The sequence below is a fragment of the Cupressus sempervirens genome, chromosome 9, assembly GCF_028749045.1.
Source record: "Cupressus sempervirens isolate cs-2001-9-10 chromosome 9, ASM2874904v1, whole genome shotgun sequence".
Lineage (NCBI taxonomy): Eukaryota > Viridiplantae > Streptophyta > Pinopsida > Cupressales > Cupressaceae > Cupressus > Cupressus sempervirens.
In genome coordinates, this window is record NC_143126.1 from 465,329,394 (window position 1) to 465,348,795 (window position 19,402).

Below are 19,402 nucleotides of genomic sequence, written 5' to 3' on the forward strand. Positions count from 1 at the left end.
AGCTCTCCATTCACTCCTAACAATAGACTTCAGGATCAAGATAAAGAAAGTGACAAAGAAGTTGGGTTAACGATCAAAGAATTTTAGGAATTCTTGAACAAGGAAAATTTCTTAGATACATATAACATCGCACTAGATATGTCAGAGGAAGAAGGGGAGAAGATTAATCAGCTCACTGATGAATTACTCCTAGCTTTCAGCCCTGAAGATTGTGACAATACTATAGCAGAGTAGAAGGAAGAGCTTATTCAACAAATTTTACAGTTAGGGGGTGAGGATTACACTTATGCAGATCTCAGAATAGATATAATAGATATTCAAATGGAAGACTTGGCAATAGAATTCATCAGTCACAAGAGTCTAGCTAAACAGATTCTATCAAAAGTCGAACCAAAAGAGCAGGATCAGTCCATAATAGGAAAAAAGGATACAATACAGATAGCGGAAGTAAACCTGGATCAGCTAGGTATCTATATGTTCCAAGAAGGACCTAAATCACCAAATTGTGGCAGAATAAAGGGTAAAAGAGGCAAGAAATCTCTTAAATTACTACGAGAAGCAGAAGGCCTGAGCAAAGAACAACAGAAGATTGATTAGATTTTCCACAATGGGAAGGGGAAGCACCTTCCCGATCAGGTATGAAGATTACTACTTGGAATGCTAGGGGTCTCAACGCCCCTAGCAAAAAAAGGTTATTAAAACATAACCTAAATTTTTTTTAACTCGGATATTGTTCTTATTCAAGTATCTAAATTAAAGTCTGTAGAAATAGATAAGTTTAGCAGGATGATTGGAGCCTGGCAGTCTAAGTTTCAAGAATCTTTAGGGGCATCAGGGGGATTGGGAATCCTTTGGGATCCCAGGAAGGTTAGTTTGGGCATCCTAATAGCTAGAATAATTGGATCAGCGGTAAAGTACAAAGCTTAAAATCAAAACTTAATTTCATTATCATTAATGTGTATGGTTCGGTTAGTAATATTGATAAAAAACTAGTATGGGAAGAAATTGGTCAACTCTTGCATAGTCATAATAACAATTTTTTTTTATTAGGAGGAGACTTTAATACCATCCTTAACCTTAATGAAAAGGTAGGTGGTATTTAGATGCTATCGCAAGCTTCTAAAACATTTAAAGAATGGTGTATCGATCATAATCTATTTGACACTCCTACCAATAATGGCATATATACATGGAACAATAGAAGAAAAGAATAGGCTTACATAGCAGAGAAACTCGATAGATTTTTACTTAAAGGGGATCTTGATTCCTACAACCTTAATTTTCATTCTACTATTCTACCTACTGTAGGATCAAATCATTTTCTGGTTAGATTTGAATTCATAGAGCCCCTTAAACCGGTCAGAAACCCATTCAAATGTGAGAAGATGTGGTTCCTAGATCCTAATTTTCTCAATAACATAAAATCTTGGTGGGACCAAGAGAGCTTCATAGGGTCTAAAATGTTCATCTTTGTTAACAAATTAAAAATGCTTAGGGAACATATCCTAAGATGGAATAAAGAATAGTTTAACAACATTTTCAAAGTAAAATTGGATATAGAAAACCAACTTAAAGAACTTAACTCGGAAGTGATTAGAAAAGGTATGGATAATAAGAGTTATCTCCTGGAAAAATAATTGTTAGCCAAACAAGAAAATATTCTAACCAAAGAAGAGATATTCTGGAGACAAAAATCGAGAGAAAGATGGTTGGCAGAAGGTGACCGCAATACTAAATTCTTTCATAACTCAACCATTTACAACATAGCAAAGAACAGAATCACAAGTGTCAAAAATAAGCAAGGAATTTCAACTAAAAAGCCAGGAGAAATTGCAGACATCTTAGTTAATCACTTCAAAAACTTACTTAATAACCAGAATGGATCAAACTATAGAGCGCAAACTAGCCTTCTGAAAGTCATTCCTAAAGTTGTTGATCAGCAGGATAACATTGATCTGAACAAACTTATCACCTTAGAAGAAGTCAAGAATGTGGTTTTCAACATGAATCCGGATAAATCTCTGGGTCTTGATGGATTCCAAGCATTCTTTTTCCAAAAATGTTGGGATATCATAGGTGTATGCTTATGAAACGATTCACTCTGCACGAATAAACAAAGAAGCCTATATGCTTATGAAACTAGATATCCAGAAAGCATATGATATGGTGGATTGGAGGTTCTTATGTAAAACATTAGAGGCATTTGGGTTCTCACATCAGTGGATTAACCTAATTTTTAAATTTATTTCTAATCCTAAAATTTTAGTTCTCATTAATAGAACACCAGAAGGTTTTTTCGACATATCTAGAGGAATTAGACAAGGGAACCCCCTATCCCCTTCACTATTTATTATTATGGCAGAAGCCTTTGGAAGAGCTTTTCAGGATGCATATAATAGTCAACAGATCTCAGGTATCATAGTCTCCAAAAATTTATCTAATATAACCCATCAACAGTTTGTTGATGATACTATATTACCCAGGAAAAGTAAGACTGTCGAAGCTTGATCACTCAAAAGCATTATTAACCTGTATATGGAAGCCTCAGGTCAGAAAGTCAATGATCACAAATCTGAAATTTTCTTTATAAACACAAAGAAAGAAGTAGAGGAGCAAATTTGCCAGATCATGGGTTATAAGAAAGGAACCTTCCCCTACAAATATCTTGGTATTGCTTTAGAGAAAGGTGCTAAATTGAGTAAAGTGTGGGATGATACCTTAGTAAAACTAGATTCCAAGCTAGATACATGGAAAGATAAATGGCTAACTAAGGTAGGCAAATGCACCAAGATTAGGGCAATACTGTTAGCCATTCCTACTTACCCGCTTTCTTGTCTCCCTCTTTCTAAGAAGAATCTTAAGAAATTTGAGTCCAAGATGAGGAAATTTCTTTGGAATGATAGGGATGGAGACAATAAGTGGGCTCTCATCAAGTGGGAGCATATTTGTAAACCCAAAGAACTTGGGGGTCTAGGGGTCAAAAACCTTCAATGGAAAAATGAAGCTTTGGGTGCAAAACTTATTTGGCGTCTCTACAAAGAATATAATTGAAAATGGGCTAAGATAATCTACAATAAATATCTCATCCCAGAGGATCCGCTTTCAATTTTTAGAATTGTCTCTCCTCCCAAAGGGTCAGAATGTTGGAATTTTATGTTAAGATGTCGTAGTCTAGTTCAAAAATTTCTAACATGGGATGTAGGTTTGGGTGATGAAGCCCTATTCTGGGAGGACTCCTGGGATGGTAAACCACCTCTTGCTATCCAACTCAATGAGTCGACCCTCTAGAATAAATTAAAAACTCTCTAGGGCAATAGAGTTAAAGATTACAAAATTCTGGTAGAATCAGAAGGCTCACCAAAATGGTCTTGGAAATCGATCAAATGGTTAGGTTTTGAAGATGATATTTTTGAAAGCTTTGATAAGCTATTGGAAGGTAGAAATATCAAACTAACAAACAGAGAGGATACATTAATTTGGGCTGTTGCCAATGATGGACAATACTCTGTCAGTAATGGTTATAGGGCTATTGTCATAGCAAAAAAACCAGAGTTTGTGGACATCCCATCACAACTATGTTGGGATCCCTCTTGTCTACCTAAAGCCGGATTTTTTCTTTGGCTAGCTATCCAAAAGAGGATCCTAAATACATGGATAGACTATACATGCTTGGATTTCAGGGTCCCTTCAGGTGTACGCTTTGCCAATGTAATGCTGAAAATGCTAACCATCTTTTGTTTAAATGTTCCTTCTCTCAAAGTTGTTGGGAATGGATTAGGTGGATACTAGGCCGGTCTACACCTCTTTCAAATTCCTCAAGGCTGACTTGCTTTTTGGCTGGCCCATGAATATGGTCAAGGGAGTCTATAGTAAACTTTGGAACATTTCCCCTTCCATCATTATTTGGGAAATCTGGAAGGAGAGGAATTGACGTATTTTCAAAAACTTGGAACTCAATCCGACAGAGCTTATTGTCAAAATTGAAGCTAGTATAGTAGAATTGGTCAACTCACACCTAAGTAATTCAAGACTAGAGGAAGGTTCCTTTTTAGATTGGGGTGGCCTCATGAAGAAGCGATGGTCAAAATTGATTAACCCCCCCTTACCTACATTAAGAAAAGTTTAGAGGCTAGGAAAATCTACAAATGGGAGCCTCCACCGAGTGGATGGTTTAAGTTGAATTTTGATGGAGCTACGTGTGGTAACTCGAGTATAGCTAGGATTGGATGCATCATTAACAACGAGGCAGGAACTTGGATAGCCAAAAAAGCTATGCCTATCCAACCCACCTCAAATAATATAGCAAAATTGGAGGCTCTTCACCAAGGGATTCAGTTATGCCTTAAGCTCAATTTACCCAAAGTTATCATTGAAGGTGAATCTCAAATTATCTTAAATGCTATTAGGAAAAGATCAACCCCTAACTAGATCCTAAACTTGCATCTAGAAGATATTCTCCTTGTATTGGATAAGTTGGAAGAATATAGGATTTGCCACATTTATAGGGAAGGCAATCATTTGGCAGATCAACTAGCTAATTTAGGAGTAGATGGAGTCAATTCCCTACTCGTCAATAAGGAATACTCAAATGAGAACTAATAGTTGTCTTAACAGAAGGGTATATTTTAAGTCTCCATAGTTAATGTATCCCAATCAATAGTTCTTAGTTGTCCCCTTCTTTAGTGATCGCACTAAAGAACCTTTTCTGTCATCTCCGCTTTACTAATTTTAATATCTTAGGTAACCTATCTTTGTATCATGAGTATATGAAGTATAGTCTAAATGATATAGGTACGCTTTTCATCATTGTTGTGTAAGCCGTAGCATGCTGGCATATCACAATCTTGTACTATGATATCCCCTTAAGCGAAGATTATGTGTCAAGCATGTTGCATAGGTAAGCTTCGGCTTTTTCATTAAAAGGCTTAAGAGAGTGTATAGCTTATGATCTCGTCTAGAAGTTTCCCTTCGATTATTTATAGGTAATTTTGCCAGTTTTTCCCATCCCCGATTTCTCGGTGTAATCATGGAATCCAACATTCACCTGTTTCATGCCTCTAAGAATCAGACTATGGCCTTTTGTGGGTCAATAAAACTAGAAAGGTGGAACCATCTCTTAAATCTGGTGGATGACATGACATGCTTTGCTATTTGCAGAGCTCTGGGAGAGGGAGTGTTCGATTATCAATATACCTGGAGGACCAATGGTGACATTATTGAGTCCTTCATCGGATGTTTGGTAAGAGCTAAAATAGAGGCGAACGACATAGTTAGTCTCTGTCATAATCTGTTTGTCCCATCATGGAGAAAGGGTCTGGAAAAAGAAATATTCAGCATAGATGACAAGTTTAGGATCCCTGTCCCCGAAAGATACATGAGTCTTCCTATAGGGCACCCGGACCTTATCACAGCTCCTCGTCGCTAGTCCCTATTTATCCGAGAAAACCTTGCCTTCTATAAAGAATGGCCAAAAATGGAGGCAAGCCTGCATTTTCATCTGTGTTGGTGAGGGATCATCATAGAGGAAAATAAAGACTGGCTCCTCAGCTACCTTCAATGTTTCAACGCTTATATCAAGCTGCGGGTGTCTTTTGACAATCTGAATGATCTAGAATTCATCACTCCAAATTCAGAGAAATCAAGCAGGATGAAACACGACAACATATTTCCTCTGAATTTCCAAGTCGAGCATCCAAACGACATGGCGGATGTGATTATGGTGTTTTGGAAGGAAGGAAGGGGTCAGGCTAGATAGGTGCTAGCTTCTGGTTAATTAGTATATTTTAGAAATCCTTAATGTTAATTTTGATAGCAATTTTGATACTACGCATAATTTAGCCTAAATGCTTGTCCTTTGAAATTAGCCTTTAGTATATAGTCTGTAAATCAACATGGTAATAGTATATATGTTGGTATGTAAGTGATGATCAACAATTTTCTGTAAACGGTAGTGACAACATACAATGAAATATATATAAAGGTTATTAGTACTAAGCATTGTGTATTTCATACTCTGCTATGTTCTATACTCTCATCTGAGCTGACTAAAATTCTACTCCTTTCTTCGAAGAAGGCTTGTGTTTAAAGTTTACATGTGTGGTCGCTCTAAGCCCAATTTACTCTGGTTCATTTTGCTATTACTTTTACAGCACCTGTATATGAGAGATCTCTAAGATTAGAATTAAGCATATGAAATTCTCAGACTTTTTAAAATTCACAAGTAACTGATATAGATAAAGTGTTAGCATACGAAAACTACAAAAAGGATATAATTAATCTGGCGGTGGTTCAAGCTAGAAATGTCTCAGCACAGGTAATTGATAATTACATTGCTTTCATGGATACCCAACAACTCCCAATTTTAGTAAATTTCTAAAGTTAAGAAAATTGGGTGAAATTTCTGTGATTGGTAATCTATGTAATCTAGGTTTAATTGGGACAAGACACCTTTACCCTAATTAAGACTAATGAAATAAAAGCGGATGGATTTAGCACGGTTGTTTCGTCTGATAATCCTGTTTCTCCATCCTTATGAATACTGATTCCATCAGTTACTTCCGGATGATATCATCAAAGAGGTTCTTTGTCTCTATTCTGATTAAATTATGATTTGCAATTATGGGATAAGTTATGTCTGAAAAGTGGAATCTCAGCTCAGGCCTCCTTTCCCCCTCTTCACGTTGCTTAATCATAAGGAGGATATCCTATTATATAAATGGGATTATTTTATTTTTAGATTACAACATTATGGTCATTTTGTATGTTGCTAATATAATACCTAACTAATAGTATAGAGCGCTGCACTTTTGGCTCCTTTTTTTCTTGAGTTTCCTTATTAGTTAGCTTGTGTTTTATACTTGTTATTTAGCTAATTTGTTTGCTAGGTGTTTAGCCCTCTTCTGATATGTTACTAACCTTAGCTTCAAGTGTACAGTATTTTTAATAGTTGAATGCAGGCAGGAAATATGGGAGATTGTAAACCTTTTATGATTCGCCATCCTAGCATCATTAGACAGAGACAAAGGAATTCTATAAAGTGTAAATTACCAAGGATATAACCCAAGAATAAATGTAACAGTAGGTAATCTATTTCACTGGGGTATGCCCCTTTAAAGTTGTAATAATATAGGACAAATTGTCTTGGGCAAGACTGGAGGTTTTCTTCTTCGTTCTTTCCTACCAGTGCCCGTTTAAATGGAGATATGTTGGTGTAATGCCTTTATTTTATAATATAGATCAAGGCTTTCGCCATTTATCGATAAAAAAAAAAAGAATTAAAAAAAAAAGAGTTAAATCAGTTAACTCCTTTTTCTACTCAAATTGAATCAATTAACTCCTTATTTTACTCAAATTAAATCTGTTAACTCCCTTTAATTTGGAAATCTCCCTTTATGAGTGAACTTCACCTTTAATCCTGACCGTTGATTGAAATCGATCTCGACTGTTGATGAATTCCAAGAAAGTCTATTTAACAGACCCTCATCTCTTCATTTTAAAAGGTTGAATGAGAATTTGCATCGAATGGTTGCTGAAATTCATACTCACATTTGCTCATATTCACATACGCAAAGATCAAGTTTGACCAAAAGTTGACCAGATTTAACCATGGTTGACTTGAGTTGACTAGTTTCGAAAAGAATTTAGAAATAATTAAACAAAATTATTTAATTAAATGGAGTACTTACTTCTAATTAATTAAGCAAAGTTCTTTAATTAAATGAGAAGCCATTAATAATTATTTATTTATTTTAAGAGGGGTAAATACTTTGACTTGGAGCTATGAACCAGTGAGGCCACAAAAAGGGGACCTCATCCCCATGAGATTTGAACCTTGATGGCAAGGATAACAATGCAACAACTTAACCATCACAACATGCCACTATTGGCAAAAAAGGGTTTGTGGTAAACCTAGTGTGACTCGAACTGGAATTGATGCGTAGCACCAAGATCATTAGCCTAACACTACGCCTCACGACTCGCCTTCACACCAACTCGGCTACTCACTCACCCTTCAAAAGGGTTTGTGGTAAACCTAGTGTGACTCGAACTGGAGTTGATGCGTAGCACCGAGATCATTAGCCTAACACTACGCCTCATGACTCGCCTTCACACCAACTCAGCTACTCACTCACCCTTTAAAAAGGGTTTGTGGTAAACCTAGTGTGACTCGAACCGGAGTTGATGCGTAGCATCGGGATCATTAGCCTAACACTATGCCTCACGACTCGCCTTCACAGCAACTCGGCTACTCACTCACCCTTTATAAAAAGGGTTTGTGGTAAACCTAGTGTGACTCGAACCGGAGTTGATGCGTAGCACCGGGATCATTAGCCTAACACTACGCCTCACGACTCGCCTTCACACAAACTTGGCTACTCACTCACCCTTAAAAGGGTTTGTGGTAAACCTAGTGTGACTCGAACCAGAGTTGATGCATAGCACCGGGATCATTAGCCTAACACTACGCCTCACAACTCGCCTTCACAGCAACTCGGCTACTCACTCACCCTTCGAAAAAGGGTTTGTGGTAAACCTAGTGTGACTCGAACCGGAGTTGATGCATAGCACCGGGATCATTAGACTAACACTACGCCTCACGAGTCGCCTTCACACCAACTTGGCTACTCACTCACCCTTTAAAGGGTTTGTGGTAAACATAGTCTGACTCGAACCGGAGTTGATGCGTAGCACCGAGATCATTAGCCTAACACTACGCCTCACAACTCGCCTTCACACCAACTCGGCTACTCACTCACCCTTAGAAGCCATTAATAATTAATTAAATGAAGTTATTTAATTAAATAGAAAAATTAATTATGAGAGCATATCTCATTTTATTAAATAAAATATCTCAACAAAATCTCTCTTCAGTTCAAAAAGGGAAATTTTCAATTCACTATTGATCAAAAATGAGTTAAATGAGTTAACTCTTTTTTCTACTCAAACTGAATAAGTTCACTCCTTATTTTACTCAAATTAAATCTGTTAACTCCCTTTAATTTGGAAATCTCCCTTTATGACTGAACTTCACCTTTAATCCTAACCATTGATTCAAATCGATCTCAACCATTCATGAATTCAAAGAAAGTCTATTTAAGAGACCCTCATCTCTTCATTTTGAAAGGTTGAATGAGAATTTGCATCGAATTGTTGCTGGAATTCATACTCACATTTTCTCATATTCACATACGCAAAGATCAAGTTTGACCAAATTTAACCACGGTTGACTTGAGTTGACTAGTTTCGAAAAGAATTTTGAAATAATTAAACGAAATTATTTAATTAAATGGAGTACTTAATTCTAATTAATTAAACAAAGTTATTTAATTAAATGAGAAGCCATCCCTAATTTATTAAATGAAATTATTTAATTAAATAAGAAAAGTGTCTCTAATTAATTAAAGATTATATAATTAAATAGAAAAAGTAATTATGAGAGCATATCTCATTTTATAAAATTAAATATCTCAACAAAATCTCTCTTCAGTTCAAAAAGGGAAATTTCCAATTCACTATTGATAAAAAATGAGTTAAATCAGTTAACTCCTTTTTCTACTCAAATTGAATTAGTTAACTCCTCATTTAACTCAAATTAAACCTGTTAACTCCTTTTAATTTGGAAATCTCCCTTTATGACTGAACTTCACCTTTAATCCTGACCGCTGAATGAAATCGATCTCAACCGTTGATGAATTCTAGGAAAGTCTATTTAACAGACCCTCATCTCTTCATTTTGAAAGGTTGAATGACAATTTGCATCGAATTGTTGCTAGAATTCATATTCACATTTGCTCATATTCACATACACAAAGATCAAGTTTGACCAAAAGTTGACCAGATTTAACCACGGTTGACTTGAGTTGACTAGTTTTGAAAATAATTTAGAAATAATTAAATGAAATTATTTAATTAAATGGAGTACTTACTTCTAATTAATTAAAAATGTTATTTAATTAAATGAGAAGCCATTCTTAACTAATTAAATTACGTTATTTAATGAAATAAGAAAAGTGTCTCTAATTAATTAGAGATTATTTAATTAAATAGAAAAAGTAATTATGAGAGCATATCTCATTTTATTAAATTAAATATCACAACAAATTCTCTCTTCAGTTCAAAAAGGGAAATTTTGAGTATACTATTGATAAAAAATGAGTTAAATCAGTTAACTCCTTATTTTACTCAAATTAAATCTGTTAACTTCCTTTAATTTGGAAATCACCCTTTATGACTGAACTTCATCTTTAATCCTGACCGCTGATTGAAATCAATGTCAACTGTTGATGAATTTCAGGAAAGTCTGTTTAAGAGACCCTCATCTATTCATTTTGAAAGGTTGAATGAGAATTTGCATCGAATTGTTGTTGGAATTCATACTCACATTTGCTCATATTCACATACGCAAAGATCAAGTTTGACCAAAATTTGACCAGATTTAACCACGGTTGAATTGAGTTGACTAGTTTCGAAAAAAATTGAAATAATTAAACAAAATTATATAATTAACTGGAGTACTTACTTCTAATTAATTAAACAAAGTTATTTAATTAAATGAGAAGCCATTCTTAATTAATCAAATGAAGTTATTTAATTAAATAAGAAAAGTGTCTCTAATTAATTAAAGATTATTTAATTAAATAGAAAAAGTAATTATTAGAGCAGATCTCATTTTATTAAATTAAATATCTGAACAAAATCTCTCTTCAGTTCAAAAAGGAAAATTTCCATTTCAGTATTAATCAAAAATGAGTTAAATCAGTTAACTCCTTTTTCTACTCAAATTGAATCAGTTAACTCCTTATTTTAGTCAAATTAAATCTGTTAACTCACTTTAATTTGGAAATCTCCCTTTATGATTGAACTTCACCTTTAATCCTGATCGCTGATTGAAATCGATCTCAACCGTTGATGAATTCCAGGAAAGTCTATTTAACAGAGCCTCATCTCTTCATTTTGAAAGGTTGAATGACAATTTGCATCGAATTGTTGCTAGAATTCATCCTCACATTTGCTCATATTCACATACGCAAAGATCAAGTTTGACCAAAAGTTGATCAGATTTAACCACGACTGACTTGAGTTGAATAGTTTCGAAAGGAATTTTGAAATAATTAAATGAAATTATTTAATTAAATGGAGTACATACTTCTAATTAATTAAACAAAATCATTTAATTAAATGAGAAGCCATTCCTAATTAATTAAATGAAGTTATTTAATTAAATAAGAAAAGTGTCTCTAATTAATTAAAGATTATTTAATTAAATAAAAAAAGTAATTATGAGAGCATATCTCATTTTATTAAATTAAATATCTGAACAAAATCTCTGTTCAGTTCAAAAAGGGAAATTTCCAGTTCACCATTGATAAAAAAATGAGTTAAATATGTAAACTCCTCTTTCTACTCAAATTGAATTAGTTAATTCCTTATTTTACTCAAATTAAACTGCTTAACTCCCTTTAATTTGGAAATCTCCCTTTATGACTAAACTTCACCTTTAATCCTGACCGCTGATTGAAATTGATCTCAACCGTTGATGAATTCCAAGAAAGTCTATTTAAGAGACCCTCATCTCTTCATTTTGAAAGGTTGAATGAGAATTTGGATCGAATTGTTGCTGGAATTCATACTCATATTTTCTCATATTCACATACGCAAAGATCAAGTTTGACCAACAGTTGACCAGATTTAACCACGGTTGACTTGAGTTGATGTAGTGCCTGCCCCTAGATCGCATTTCTGTTATCATTGTCAAATTCTTTTAGGTTGATTTTATGCATTGATTAGTTTAGAGATATTGGATTTACAATATTATGATATTATTTGATGTTTTGGATTACATATATACTTGTTGATTTCATTTCACATGACGTTAGTGATGTCTTTAATGATGATTATGTTGTATTGATAGAGATGCATTATTATATGTACGAATTTGATGTTAGACTTGTGATTTTTACGATACTTACCCCATACTTGCATGTGTATGGTGTGCGTGTTTATTTTATCTTTCTGTCTGACATGTTTGATGTGGCTAAGGGAGAGAGTCGTAGTTACCTGCTAGTCGGGATCTACACGATGAACCACTCCCCGCCATTGTCTGTTTAGTTTAGATATATTATATACATGTACATGCTCGTCTTTTATGCAGGATGTAGGTATCAGGCATTGACTTCCCTGAATTGCTAGGATGAGTGTGCCCTATTACAAATACTCAAATGGTGAGAAGAGGAAGATAATGATCAGGTCCAATCCTAACCATAAGCCTATAATACTTGTCCTGCAAGGAGGACTCGTAATAGACTGTCTACCCTTTTTAAACCCGTGAGTATTTTATGCGTATGTTGTTTTGTGAGTCTTTGATGAATTTCTATTAATTAAGTCTAATTAATAGATTAAATTTATAATTTAATTTAATGGAGAATTATTATGAATTTTTGAATATTTAATTATATTTAATTAATTAAGAAATTAATTAAATATAAAGAATTGAATTGGAAAAGATTTAAGTTCGCATGAATGAGTTTTAAATATAAGAGATTAATTTAAAAGATAAAATAGGTGAACTTGATTAAGATATTTTATTAAGTGCGTGTGAGATTAAAGTTATAAATTTATTAAAGTAAAGTAAAGTGGAAAGTTAAATAAAGTAATTTAACAATTCACGTAAAGTGCATGAAGGAATAATGAAAGAATATTTTAATTTAAAAAGGACATTAATTGTGTAGGAATGAATTAATTAAATGAGAGAGAATTAAATATTGGAGATAAAAGTTAAAGTTTAAATTTAGAACGTGATTATATTTATTTAATTTAATAATAATATATTTAGAGTGCATTTTTAAATAAATGCTAAATATTATTGTTATTTAAGTTAATAAATATTTTTATCAATTAAGTTTCTAAAACTGAAATTAAAAGTGAAAAGATATTTAATTATCATAAAGATTATAGTTCGCATGATTTATGCATGAGTTGAAAATAAAAGAAATTAATTGAAAAGATTAAACATGTGAAATTAATAAAGATATTTAATCGCATTAAGTGCGCATGAGATTTATAAGTTATAAATTGATTAAAATAGAAGTTGAGTGGAAATTAAATAAAGAGATTTAATAATCCATTTAACGTGCATGAAAATATGAAAGATAAGATAAGTAAAGGTTGATTTTAGAGTTAACAAGATTGATCAAGAGACCTCTCGGGTAAACGCACAATTAGTGCCCCAATTGTAGGAAGAGAACTCCTTATCAAATTTGAGGGTTCATTTTTCAAGGGAGATTTTTGGAGACAAGTTTGAGAACACACACAGGTTTTGGAGAGCAATTCAGAGGGTTTGGAAAAGAAGGAATTTTTCGTAGCTTGAAGGATATTGCTTGCAGTAGAAATTTTCATCCAACTGTTAGAGTTTTAGCATCAATACGAGGTAGGGTTTTGAAATCCTGTGAATGCAATTTTAATTGGAAATATCTATTTGCTTCGTGATTGTTGGGTGATTGAAATTATGTTTATCATCTCGATTGTTTCAAGATCTGATTGGTTAAAATTAGTTTCTCATTGTTTATACAAAAGAATCATAGAGGAAATTAATTAAATCACCTAGGGTTTGAAGGAAAAGAAAGATTTAAATTAGAAATTTGAATGGTCAAACATAGTTTTTCCTATCAGACTAATAATGTAAAGATTATTAAATATATATATATAATAATTTTATTGTAGATTTTTTTTGAAATGAAAATCATAAATTTTAATGAAATGAAAATTTATCAAATAATAAAACAATTCTTAAATTAAAATAATAATAATAATAATAAAAATAAAATTTATTATGAAAGGAAGGAAAAAGTTTGATTGTTTTTATAAAAAAACAAAATTATTTTTAAATAATTTGATTGGGGGAGGGAATAACCCCGTACCCTCCCACTTACCTGTCGGCGCCACTGCTGACGCAGGCTGCGATAGCAGTGGTACAACGTACCGTTGTTGGCGCAGACCTGTGACAGTAGGGTACGCCTTCGACAGTCCCTTTAAGGGAAGGTTGTCGACCCTTTTTAAATTTTATTAAATTTAAAATTTATTAAAAGTTTTAAATTTTATTAAAATTGATTTATTTTAAGTTTTAATGTTATTTATTATAATTTACTTTTAAATATTATTTGTTCCAATTCAATTTATTAAAAGTTTGTAATTTATAATAATTAATTAATAAATTTATATAATTAATTTAATAAAAAATAATAATAATAATAGTATATATATATATATATATATATATATTTAATGGATATTAGTTTGTTTAAACTAAAATGAAATTTAATAATTATAAGCATTAGTTAGTAGGATAGGAGATCTTTTTTTTTAAAAGAAAGATTATTCAGATTTCAATTCTAATAGAATTACAATTATTTTTATCGAGAATCAATAAGAATTTATCTTAGTAAATTTAAAAATATATTTATAATTTACCCTTAGACTATTTTAGAAAATCGATTTCGAGAATTATGGGAACTAATCGTTAACTCAACAATATATTGTCAATCAAATTCATACTTTGAAATGAGAACTAAAACTTTACTTATAACCCTATTGTGTCTTTTCAATCCAAACACAAACTATGAATTGGACTGTTTTACTTGTACTTCCTATGCTTTGGATTTTGGTGTTGTTTAGATGTCGACCAGTTTAGGGAGTACACCAGAGGTTGTGAGAATTCTTTTATACCAATTATGTGGCTAAATGTATGATGATTCTTGTGATTCAAATTGGAGTTTATAGTTATGAGATTTGTTTTGTGAGCATTTATGTGTATTTGGATTTAGTTTGATCCATCTTGTTATCAGGTTGCCTATTAAGGAACCGAGTTTGATCTTTATGGGTGTTGTGGTATGGGACACAACTGTGGATTTTTGTGCTTAGGAGAGGTTGTCTAGGTACGTGACTTGGGAGTGGCTTGCATAGGGGTCTGGGACCCAAAGTGGTCAGCGCCAGGGTAACCTAATGCAAGTTATGTAATAAGTGATAATCTAGAAAGTAAAATTTATGGGAGGAAAACACATTAAAAAGATAAGTTAGAGATTTTTGATCTACCCATGCCTTGAGTGCTTGTATAGACTAAGGGTGGGAATGAGATGAGTGCCTCGTCTTTTTGAGAGGGCTTTCTAGTTTCCATATTTGTGATGTTGAGGGTCTGGGGTTCAGAGTAACCAGTCCAGGGTAACTCAACGCTTGAGGGTCTAGGGTCTATTAAGAGATCAGTCCAGAGTAACTCAAGTAGCCATGTGATGACACTCCCTAGTATGTAGCCTGAGTCTCCTCTGTAGATTTGTGTACCTCTGGTGGTGTACTTATTGTTGGTGGTGTATCTATTATCGGATGTGTCTATTATGGTTATTTACTTTCATTAATGATGATTGGTGATTCATGGATTTTGTACTTTTGACATGTGGCTTTTGACTTGAGATGATTATCTTTCGTTGACTTTATCTTATGATCTTGGTATTTGGTTTACACTTGGTTTGTGAATGATGTTTGGTTATGAGGTGTTGGTATTGGATTGAGTGGTCTTACTTTTGGATTATTTTATCTTCTTGAGTAGTATGTGTTACCTTTGAGGTAGTTTTGGCTATTAGGGGTACTTTTCCTAGGAATGTTTTATGTTTGTTTTACCGTATGTGGATCATTCATTATCTTCCCTGCACGGTGGGAGTGGAAGCCTGACTAGGTAACCACACAGTCAGGAGGTACTGTCTTCTTACCATTTGGGTCCCCCTTTACATTGCTAGCTGTTGGATGTTCGTTGCAGAAGATGTACCTTTATCATTCTTATTTCTTATCTCAGAGACTTCTTTTCAGATGATGTATATATGTTATCATGTATTCTGATGGATTCTATCTTTTCTCACATAACATGCGACATGTGCAGTGGATGTTATTATTTGGATATACTTTCATTATATTGTTTATACTTATGTAATTGCTTATGCGATTATCTATCTGGTATTTCTTAATGATCATGAGACATTGTACTTGGAACTTAAACTAATTAATTTAAAAATTATTAAATGTGATTCAACGTAAAGGAACTCTTGAGGAATTGAAATTGTATCTATATTTGCATATGCGTATTTGTTGTGTATGTTCTTATTGCTTCCGCATTAATGTTATCTTGATGTTGTTTAAACTTTTAAAAAAAAATAGTTCAGTAAACATTGTAACATGTTAGGTTTAATTCTCTTGGGTTCCCGAGTGGGGCGTTACATTTGGTATCAGAGCCTGAGTTTCAACATTGGGAACTCTGGGCATTATGTGTGCCATCACTCGAGCAATTAGTAAACTTGCAACTTATTTAAATGACAAAATTATATGGACATCAAACTTGAAACCAAACTGTTGAACAAAAAACTTTGAAATGAGATAGATTCTAAACATGGAACTAGAAAACTTATAAAACTTTTCAGATTATTGCCTTATGTCAGTTAGTTATGACCCTATGGTTATGATGGATTCTTAGATGTCGTTGCTGTGTTTGGGTGTTGTAGGAGAGATGACTTCTGGTTCTAGATCCATTGCTAGGGTTCGTAGCTCAAGACATGGTAGAAGTCATGGGAGAGTTAGTCCCCGTATTCCTTCCTTGTGTCCATTCAGGAGACCCTATTCAGGGAGAAGCTAGGGAGGATGCTAGTGTTAAGCAAGATGCTGAGACAGAAGGACCGGTCACTAGAGACTTGGTCAAGGAGATCCTAGCACACCTACCATTATAGGATAGAGCTCATCATTCAGAGCATGGAGATAGAGATAGGCCCATGAGTCCTCGAGGGAGGATCCTAGAGAGCAACAGGTGGTCTAGCCAGTCCATCCAGATGAAGGACCTATTACGGGTCAAGATCAAACCTTTTAATGGAGAAGGTACTGGATATGATGCTGAGAATTGGTTGATTGCTCTAGATAGATGTTTTTCCATGCAAGAATTTGACTCCAATGTCAAAGCAAGATATGCCATCACCCACTTAGAGCTCTTTGCAGCAAATTGGTGGAATATAGAGGAGAAGAAACTTGGGATAAATATGCAGACTGTTACATGGAAGTTGTTCCTTGAACACTTCCATGAGCGATTTCTATTAGAGTAGTGGCAACTACAGAGGGCAGATGAGTTTCATGACTTGAGACAGGGTACCAAGACAGTGGTGGAGTATGAGTGTAAGTTCTTCAAGCTTATGTCTTATGCAGGAGTTAGTGATAGTTCACCATTGATGGTCCAACATTTCATTAGAGGACTTAATGCTAACATCATTGGGGGTGTTAAGGTTTTCCAACCTAAAACCCTTAAGGATGCTATATTGCGAGATACTTTGGTTGAGGTGAGTGTGACTTCAGGCCAAGGTGGCCTACCAGGTGTTCAGACTAGAGGGGCACTTTATTCAGGAGCATTGAGGGATAACCAGTCTCAAGGGGCTGGAAGTTCTAGAAATTCTCCTAACTTCTCTAAAGGTAATCAGGAGAAGCCAGCAAGAAAGTTCTTTCATGGTAACAGTGGTGGTTCATAGTCAGGGAACTATCACAACTGGAAGCGCAGTATGCGCAATAGGTTGGATCAAGTTCCTCGAGCTCTCAGTGATGATGCTAGTGTTGGTAGTTGTGATCAGTAGCGTGCACCTAGAGCTCAGGGAGGCTTTAGCCAAGATTGCTACTTTTGTGGACAATATGGTCATAGAGCGACCAATTTCCCCGATCGTGGACCTTAGTTTTGAGTTTTCTGAGTTTGATTCATGTTTCTTAGTAATGGGGTTCCAGGACTAAGCCTAATTCTAGGGGGGGTGGATGTAGTGCCTACCCCTAGATCACATTTCTATTATCATTGTCAAATTCTTTTAGGTTGATTTTATGCATTGATTAGTTTAGAGATATTGGATTTACAATATTATGATATTATTTCATGTTTTGGATTACATATATACTTGTTGATTTCATTTCACATGACGTTAGTGATGTCTTTAATGATGATTATGTTGTATTGATAGAGATGCATTATTATATGTATGAATTTGATGTTAGACTTGTGATTTTTACGATACTTACCCCATACTTGCATGTGTATGGTGTGCATGTTTATTTTATCTTTCTGTCTGACATGTTTGATGTGGCTAAGGGAGAGAGTCATAGTTACCTGCTAGTCGGGATCTACACGATGAACCACTCCCCGCCATTGTCTGTTTAGTTTAGATATATTATATACATGTACATGCTCGTCTTTTATGCAGGATGTAGGTATCGGGCATCGACTTCCCTGAATTGCCAGGATGAGCGTGCCCTATTACAAATACTCAAATGGTGAGAATGGAAAGATAATGATCAGGTTCAATCCTAGCCATAAGCCTATAATACTTGTCCTGCAAGGAGGACTCGTAATAGACTGTCTACCCTTTTTAAACCCGTGAGTATTTTGTGCGTATGTTGTTTTGTGAGTCTTTGATGAATTTCTATTAATTAAGTCTAATTAATAGATTAAATTAATAATTTAATTTAATGGAGAATTATTATGACTTTTTGAATATTTAATTATATTTAATTAATTAAGAAATTAATTAAATATAAAGAATTGAATTGGAAAAGATTTAAGTTTGCATGAATGAGTTTTAAGTATAAGAGATTAATTTAAAAGATAAAATATGTGAACTTGATTAAGATATTTTATTAAGTGCGCATGAGATTAAAGTTATAAATTTATTAAAGTAAAGTAAAGTGGAAAGTTAAATAAAGTAATTTAACAATTCACTTAAAGTGCATGAAGGAATAATAAAAGAATATTTTAATTTAAAAAGGAAATTAATTGTGCATGAATGAATTAATTAAATGAGAGAGAATTAAATATTGGAGATAAAAGTTAAAGTTTAAATTTAGAACGTGATTATATTAATTTAATTTAATAATAATATATTTAGAGTGCATTTTTAAATAAATGCTAAATATTATTGTTATTTAAGTTAATAAATATTTTTATCAATTAAGTTTCTAAAAATGAAATTAAAAGTGAAAAGATATTTAATTATCATAAAGATTATAGTTCGCATGATTTATGCATGAGTTGGAAATAAAAGAAATTAATTGAAAAGATTAAACATGTGAAATTAATAAAGATATTTAATCGCATTAAGTGCGTATGAGATTTATAAGTTATAAATTGATTAAAATAGAAGTTGAGTGGAAATTAAATAAAGAGATTTAATAATCCATTTAACGTGCATGAAAATATGAAAGATAAGATAAATAAAGGTTGATTTTAGAGTTAACAAGATTGATCAAGAGAGCTTTGGGTAAACGCATAATTAGTGCCCCAATTGTAGGAAGAGAACTCCTTATCAAATTTGAGGGTTCATTTTTCAAGGGAGATTTTTGGAGACAAGTT